Here is a 9,301-nt window from a genome sequence, read left to right as displayed (position 1 = left end):
CCGTTTCAAAATCTCCTCTGAAAGGGGTCAAAAACATGGAAAAAAATAGGAACTGGCACTTGGCACTGAGTTAAATAAGTTATTCCCAAATAATATATAAAAGGCAAGCAAAACATCCAAAGTTTGACAAGATAATAGCATGAAACCATCAAATATTATAGATACGTTGGAGACGTATCAATTCTTTGAAATTTGGGTGCTTGAAAGTGCGTTATATCGACTAGGGGGTGAATAGAAGATTTCTAGAATTTCATCACTGAGGAAATTCCTTTTGTGCAAATTCCTCACTGATGACTAACTTGCAGCGGAAACAACAAAGGATCAGGAGTGCAAAGTTTCACTACAACAGTTTTCAAGGTGACGAATATGAAAAGCAGTTTGCACAGTATGCAGGCATAGAGAAAACAGGTGAAGAATGACTCGCGTGAAGTATTTGGGGTTGAGGAATATTAGAGAAAGTCTTTAGCAAATTCTTCAAACAGTGATAATGAAAATATTCAACATACAATATGAGGAATTGAAAGAGTTGAAGAAATAGAACCCGTTTCATAGTATAGACAGTTGTTGATGACCCAGTTCAAACTGCTGTGACAGTTGTACATCTGGTTTGGAACGGCTTGGTATTGAAACCAAAAGACACACAGTACCTACTGTATTCTCCTTGGGCTATGAACACACAGTCCTCGCCCAACACTCGTGGTAAGTCTTCAGGGCAGACTTCCAAACCCTCACAAACTAGGTCACCTAGCGATCCACAATTGACTGCTGGATTGCTCTAGACCACGACGCCTAACCGTCTGGAGGATGCACAGTCCTCAAAGGTAAAAGGTTTCAGTCCCACCCAGGAACAACTTCTTCAGTCATGCTCAATCACTTGGTTTTGGTTTGTGGTTTGGTGTTTTGCGTATTTCCTCACTGATGAATTACTCTCGAAGACTCTGAGGAATTTGGGTTGCTCTTATGAAAAGTGTTAGTTTCTAACGGAGCAGCCAACCGGCAAATGGTTGTGGGGGCGGCTATTTATAGCCTGGGAGTATCCCGACATGATTTGACATTAATGCCCTGAAATAATATGACCGTTGGTGTGGATAAGATCAATGATGTGGCGCGAATTGCGGTAACGGTCGGGACCCTCAACTGTGAGAGTCCTCATGTCTCTCATATTCCTCACTTGAGGCTTTTGGTAGGATTAGGCTTGGGTTGAGCATCATGAGGAAATTCATTCCGACGTGTTACTTTGACCCGCTTTAACAGTACGGTGTTCCTATGACTCAAGAGTGAAGAAAATAAAACAGACAGAATAAATCTTCATGCTTCAAAGTCTTCAGATTGATTTTCTTCAGAACGCACCGAATTCCTCATCTTCAATATCTTCATGAGGAATATCACTTTCATCGCAATTTCTTCGCGATTCAATTCTTCAGCTTCAGACCAGTTTCTTCAGCCGAAGATATACATTTTTAGGGGTCGATATTCATCGAATATTTCAAACCCCTCAGCGACATATAGATCCTGTGTACACTCATGAACACATTTGATACTTAACCTATAAGTCTTCAAACCACATAAATCATAAAGGGGCACTAGATGCACTTACAATCTCCCCCCTTTTTGGTGGTTGATGACAATCAGGTTAAGTCTTCAACATGGATAAAAATATGAAGTGTAAATACTCATTTGAAGAATTTTAAATCAACATTCAGAGTGACTCCCCCTGAAGATGTGCATATCTTGAGGATTTTTCTTTTCACAGGAAATGCACATTGATGATTTATATCATGGAGATCTCCCCCTGAGTCTTGTAAAGCATGCATACATATGACATATAGTATGAAGAAATTGAGAATGCATGATGAGAAATGGTATCTGACGAATTCCAGCATGCGTGCAATAATATTTTGAGGAATAAGCATGCGAAGAAAAATGTTCAAAAGTGTCAGAGTACCATCGGGCTTAAGTTACAACTCATTACATAAAACACTTCAGAAGAGCCAAGAGTTTGTAACTTAAATAAAGTTCATAAGCCCCAAAATGTATCCCACGTGAAGACAAACTCTCAGATTTCTCCCCCTTTGTCATCACGTGACGAAAATGGACAAAACTGAGGACTAACGCCCCGTGAAGACTTTCACTTCTTGGCAGTTGATGAAGACGTGTGAGGATTCTTGGGAGCAGGCTTCCTCCTTGGACCAGTGGTTGTGTCTTGTTGGTCTTCATCTGATTCTACAGTGCGGAATGAAGAAAAAGAACTGTCCTCAAGGTTTGGAACTGGAATTGTCCTGAATTTCTTCTTTGGTGGCCATGACCAGTCGAAGTCCTGTGTAAACTCCAATTCTTCAAGTTCTGCTGGAGTCTTCAAATGAGCCAGTGTGGCCCAGGTGCGATCAAAAACCTCATGAAGATAATGATGATTAAGCTTCACTGCATTGTGAGTCTCATTGAGGGTTTTCACAATGGCGCCGAACTGGCATTTGACCCACTTGTGATTTCGATCTACCTTTTGATGAAGACTAAGGAGAAGCTCTGTGGTATTCATCACTCTTGGAGAAACAGGACTTGGCGGCTAGGTTTCAGTATCATCCCATGAAGAATATGCATCTGGCTCACGAAACTGGCTATCAAGGGGCCGACTTCCTTCATTGATCACAGACTTGCCTTTTCCTTCAACTGGCTCGAAAGTCTTCTTGTTGACCCTGATCGGTGGCATAAATCCAATGTGATTATTGAAATCAACATGATAGTTGATGCCAGACCTGCGTCTGATGAATCTCATGATCCATGGAGCATAAATCTTCAGGTCAAAAGGTGACATAGCATTTTCCGCCAGAGTCCTCAAGAAGAAATCGTGAATGTTTATGGGAATGCCATGGATGATGTTGAAGAGGATATTCTTCATGATAACTACGACATCTTCTTCATCATCATGGCCCTTGATTGGCGCAAGAATAGTGCAGAGGATTTTGTAAACAGTCCTGGGTTCATACTTCAGTTCATGGACCAGGAAAGTTGTTCTTGGTGGTTGGTCCTTGGCCAAAGGCTTCATGAGGACTTCCATCAGCTTATTGGACAGCTCCCTTTCATCATACATCTTCACGGCCTATTCTGAAGGAATTGACACAGGAAGTTCTAGCAACAACTCATTTGCAGGGGACTTAAAGTGTGTGTGCTGTGTCATCCAATCCAGCACCCAAGTATTGATATCTGTTGGATCTCCTGAGATATGCAGAGTGGCATAGAATTGAAGAACAATGTCACTGTTCCAATCACAGATATCAGAGGACAGGGGGAGAAGTCCTGCTTCATGAAGGACGTTGAGGACTGGGGCAAAGCAAGGACTTTCTTCAAGCTCAATATGAGGAATATGCCTGTGCTGAAATTTTTTGTTTCTTCCACAAAGCACAGATGCATAATAGTTGAGTTGAGTCCTTGTCCAAAACTTCATGTGCCTAATGCGAGGCTTGTCATAAGGATTTTCTCCGATGAAATACATGCGTTCTTCAGAGAACGCTTCCTTCTGAAACTTTGGCCGCTTGGATAAGGGCTGACGTTGTATGGGCTGAAGGTTTTGCTTCTTCCCTTGAGGAGAGACAATCATTGCAGTCTCCAGATTAACAACTACAAGAGCAGTCTCTGTATTTGGCGCAGGGGCATTATCTTTAGCATGTTCCTCAGGATGAGGAACTTCATCTGCCTGTGCCTCAGGTTGAGGATCTTCTCCTTGGTTTTCCTTAGCTTGAGGAGTTTGCTTGGTGGAGGAGCCAAATTCTTCAGCTGGTGCAGCTGATCCTTGAGCAGGTTCTTCAGGAGGAATGAATGTCTGAAGACAGTCATCAATTTGAATTTCCTCATCAGTGTGTTCCTCAGACTCAACATTCTTCATTTCCTCATCACTCATATGCTCCTTGTCTTCGCTTTCTAAGGGAATCATTTCATAGGATGGAGCAATCTTGAGAGGCACAGGATCCAACGGAGCATTTTCATTAAGAGATTTGAGGCGCTTGGCCTCAGTTGATTCTTTTGTTGAGGAAGCTTTTCTTTTCTTAGCTTCCTTTTCTGCAGCCCTAGTTTTCTTCACGTCTGATGCAGACGGAGTCATTTTCTTCACCTTTGAAGATTTTGGTGAAGGTATTTTCTGTCCTGGAGTCGGAGTCGTATCTGTCCTGGTAGTTTCTTCAGCTGAAGCATTTTCTTCACCTGGTGTAGATTCATCAGCTGGCTTAGACGCATCAGTTGGAGCAGATTCATCAGCTGGCTCACATGCATCAGCTGGAGCAGATTCATCAGCTAGCTTAGATGCATCAGCTAGAATTTCCTTGGCTATTTCTTCAATAGCCGGTGCATCAGAACGGCTTTCTTGAGGCATTTCCTCAGCATGGGTGGGTTGTTCTTCCTCTATCTCAGGCTGCTGTGTTGTTGCTGGAGGGGCAGCCTTCTTGTTGTAATCATCAACTGCATTGGTAGCAAACTTGATGAAATTGTTCTTGAGACTTTGACGATCAGATAGCTTGGTTTACTTGTCTGTCAAAGTCTTCAATTCTGCCTGGGTTGACACAAGAGCATCAGGCGTCAGGCTGACGAGATTTTGTCTGAGGAATTTCTCCTTTTTCAGCTTCGCAGCCTTTGTTGTTTGGCTTGCGTCTCCTTCCACTTGGCCTCGTTGATGAATGTGGCCACCATGTGGTTGATGCCTGGGGGAAGCTTCAAGTCATCAATAGGTGTGTTGGGGTCATCGTACCAAACATTGATGTAGTCCAAAAGGACTTCTGGGTCCATGGCTAGAGGAATGGTGCTTCCTGAAGCTTGAGCAACCCTGTCCTGCTTGTTTCTGATGATTGCCTTCACTGTCTCATGAACATATTCATCACTACCTTCTGATGCAGAAGGGACTTTGATGATTTTGCCTGGGCTTGGTCTGGTTCCTCTTCCAGCAGTCACCTTAGTCTTCATCGGTGTTGGTGAAGACTTTGTCTCTGAGCTCGTTGCAGAAGGAATAGAGGAGCTAGAGAGAGTAGGCAGTTGCTTCACAATCTGCTTGGGTTCAGGCTTTGAAGCCTTTGGTGTTGCTGAGGGTTTTCGTGCAGATGCAGGTGCAGCCTTCTAAAGCAATTTCTCCTCAGGCTTTGAAGCCTTTGGTTTCTGTGGCACATGCTTCACTTGAGGAATGGTCGTGCCAGAAGTTTCAGCGCAAGAGGAGGTGGCTGCGGTAGCAGCAGCATCAGCAGATTCTTCATTAAATTTCCTCACAGCAGCTTCTGCTTGCTTCTGAAGCTTTGACAAGTGTTTTGTATTTTCCTCAGGATAGTCATCAATCGTCTTGAGGCTTGAAGGATGGGCATCCTGATAATCTTCAAGAGGAGGCCGTTTGCCAGGTGGCTTAAGAGCGAATTTCTTCGCGTACTTTGGAGTGACGAATCTGTATTCTTTCCACTCCTTAGCCCACCGGCGTTCTATCTTTTGAAGCCTTATTTTCCTCTTGGGCATTGTTTCTTGCTCATCAGGTGTGCACTATTCCAAGTATATATCATAAGGGATATCGATGTTAGTGTTCTGTTCGAGCTTCTTGCCACCCTTTTGCTTCCTTTCATCTTCCATTTTCTTCAGCTGAGGGTTTTGCTGAGGAAATTGAACTCTTGAGGATTCCGATGACACTTGCAGATTTTCTTCAAGAAACGCTGCAAATGAGTTAAGTTGATGAGAACCTAGAGATTCATCAGTTGACATTTTTGTACCTGTGCACATAGTATAGTTGCGAGGAATTTGGAGAGGTCATATGCGTTCTCAGATTTGAAGAAATTGAAAATTTTAAAGTTGAGGAATTTGACCAGTGGGTTGAGGAATTAGTCTAAGCACTCTGATCTTGGGTTCCAGAGTTGTACACATTCGAAAATTTGCAGAATTGAGGAATATTGTGAAGACTTTTAGATGCTTAGTGAAATTCATCAACAGTTGAGGAATAAGCAGTGTTTGAGGAATAGAGACTGATAGACACTTGAGGAAAAACAGATTTCACGAATCTAAGGAAAAATAGTAGATTGAAAGGGACTGTAAAAATAGGGTTTTATTTACCCTATATAGCGCAGCGAGGAACAGAGAAAGTAGTTGCAATAGATGTTCTTCGGTGCGAGTCCACTAGGCCCTAACTTGGCAACAGAGGACAGCTACGGCGGCGGTGGCCAAAGACGTTCCTGTTCCGGCGTGATTTCGGCGACGGAGAGGTCGAGGCAGTAAAGCTTTTCCTCGTCGGCGACGAAACTTCTAGCAGTGGCGCTAGGGCTTTGCTATAGCGGAGAGGAGGTCGAGAGAGAGAACGACGAGTTTTGACCAGAGGGGGTAAAGACATATTTATAGCCCAGGTGAAAACTGTCCGGCCTATTCTTTTGGACCGAACTACCCCTGCCCTTTCATCTCCGCAGGACATGTGTGGCAACCGTTTAAAGCGGTGGAGATCGTGCTTATCTGATCGTGGGAAGTGGGGTTCAGTTACTGTGTAACAATATAAAAAACATTTTTGAGGATTTGAGGATTTTGTTACAAAATCATTAGCTGACAAGGACGCAGTGAGCATTTTGAACAAAGTTTCAAGTAGAACGGATATGAAGAATTGAATAGACTGGGTGAGTATAGCACAGAGGGGAAGTAGGATCCGATCACATTCACTTCGATGAAATATCAAGTTGATGAAATAACTATAAGTGAATGCTATTGAGGACTTCGAAATCATAGGAAAATGAAAATCATCAAGTATTTTTGAAGATTTTAGTAAACTTGAGGATTTTGTGACAAAGCATCATGTTGATGAATTTCATCTTTGAAGAAAACCAATTTTGAAGAACAGCTTTGAAGAAATTCAACTTGAGGAATTTCAAGTTGGGTGGTGGCGGATTTCAGACACCGCGTACAATTGTCGTAGGGCCCTGAGAATCAATTTCTTTGTTAATTTCTTCACACTAAGAGTGTTATTCTTCATTGGTTGAAGAAAATCGATTCTTCGTGTGTTGCACATCTAAGTCATCAATTTTGCATAAGTGTTAGGATGTGTGCATGTTTTTACAAAACATTTGAAGATTCTAAGATAATTTAGCTCACACCGCAACTTGCAAAACCTTTTCTCATCCAAGGGCTTAGTGAAGATATCTCCTAGTTGATCGTCAGTCTTCACATGGTCGATGAGGATATTGCCCTTGAGGACATGGTCCCGAAGAAAATGATGACGAATCTGGATGTGCTTAGTCTTCAAGTGTTGTACTGGGTTGTATGCAATCTTGATTGCACTCTCATTGTCGCAGTAGAGAGGCACATTCTTCATGTTGATGTCGTAGTCCTTGAGGGTTTGCTTCATCCATAGCAATTGAGCACAGCATGAACCAGTAGCAATGTACTCAGCTTCGGCAGTGGAGAGTGAAACGTAGTTCTACTTCTTTGAGGACCAGCAGACTAATGATCTTTCAGGGAAATGACATGTGCCAGAGGTTGACTTGCGATCCACACAGTCACCAGCATAATCAGAGTCAGAATATCCCACAAGATGAAGATTTGAGCCCTTGGGGTACCATGATCCTAGTGTTGGTGTGTGAGCTAAGCATCGAAGAATATGCTTCACAGCCTTATGGTGTGCTTCCTTCAGTTTTGCTTGAAAACGTGCACACATGCAAACACTAAGCATTAGATATGGCCTAGATGCACACAAATACATTAAAGAGCCAATCATGGAGCGATATACCTGCTGATCGAATTCTTTAGCATTTTCGTCGGTGCAGAGATGGCCGTTGGTAGGCATTGGAGTCTTGGTACCTTTGCTTTCGTGCATGTCGAATTTCCTCAGAACATCCTTGAGGTATTTCTCCTGTGAAATGAAGATCCCATTGCTTTGTTGACGAATTTGAAGACCTATGAAGAATTTCAGCTCCCCCATCATAGCCATATGATATTCTTCACTCATCATGTAAGCAAATTCATCACTGTATAGTTTGTCAGTACAACCAAAGATGATGTCATCGACATATATCTGGCACACAAATAGTTCATTATCATAGGATTTATTGAAAAGAGTTGGATCGAGTGAACCAGGTTTGAAGCCTTTCCTCATGAGGAATTCCTTCAATGTATCGTACCATGCCCGAGGGGCTTGCTTGAGACCATATAGCGCCTTTTTGAGTCTGAAGACTTTGTGTGGATTCTTTGGATCCTCAAAACCTGGGGGCTGAGCAACATATACTTCTTCCTCAAGCTTACCATTGAGGAATGCACTTTTCACACACATTTGATATAAGGTAATATTATGATGATTAGCATAAGCAAGTAGTGTTCAAATAGCTTCAAGTCTAGCAACAGGTGCAAAAGTTTCATCAAAATCAATTCCTTCAACCTGTGTGTAGCCTTGGGCTACAAGTCATGCCTTATTCCTCACCACTTGACCATCCTCATCTTGCTTGTTTTGGAAAATCCACTTGGTGCCGATGATATTGTGCTTGTGAGGATCTGGTCGTTTGACGAGCTCCCATACGTTATTCAGCTTGAATTGAAGAAGTTCGTCTTGCATGGCTTGGATCCACTCCGGTTCCATGAAAGCCTCAACAACTTTTGAAGGTTCTGCGATAGACACAAAGGAAAAATGCCCACAAAAGTTAACTAAGTGTGAAGCTTTTGAGCGAGTGAGAGGACCTGGCACGTTGATGTCATCGAGGATTTTGTCAAGTTCTACTTCATTTGTAATCGTCGGATGAGCTGGTTGAGGATTTCGTTTGGGCTGAGGAATGGTTCTGGTGCAATTTCCTCAGGAGCATCTTCTTGATTTTCATCAGTGTTGAGAATGATTTCTTCATCAATTTCCTCAGTGGGAACAATGTCTTCAATTGATTTGAGCTTTATTGCTTCCTCAGGAGACAACCTATCTGGATCAGGAGGCAATTTCTCTCTTTGCGAGCCACTAGTTTCATCGAACCGCACATCTACAGTTTGAACAACCTTGTTGTGATAGGTGTTGAAGACTCTGTAGGTGTGCGAGCCCTTTCCATAACCGAACATAAAACCCTCATGTGCCTTAGGTGCAAACTTTGAGCTATAGTGAGGATCTCTAATCCAGCATTTTGCACCGAAGACTTTGAAATAACTTCATTGGGTTTTTGTCAGTGAGGAGTTCATATGAGGATTTCTTGAGGAATTTCTGAAGATATACCCTGTTGATGATATGGCAGGCAGTGTTGATTGCTTCAGGCCAGAAGCGATGAGGAGTGTGATATTCTTCAAGCATGGTTCATGCCATCTCAACCAGAGTCCTGTTCTTTCTTTCGGCGACACCATT

This window comes from Hordeum vulgare, chromosome 7H (assembly GCF_904849725.1).
Source record: "Hordeum vulgare subsp. vulgare chromosome 7H, MorexV3_pseudomolecules_assembly, whole genome shotgun sequence".
NCBI lineage: Eukaryota > Viridiplantae > Streptophyta > Magnoliopsida > Poales > Poaceae > Hordeum > Hordeum vulgare.
This window is presented reverse-complemented; position numbering follows the sequence as displayed.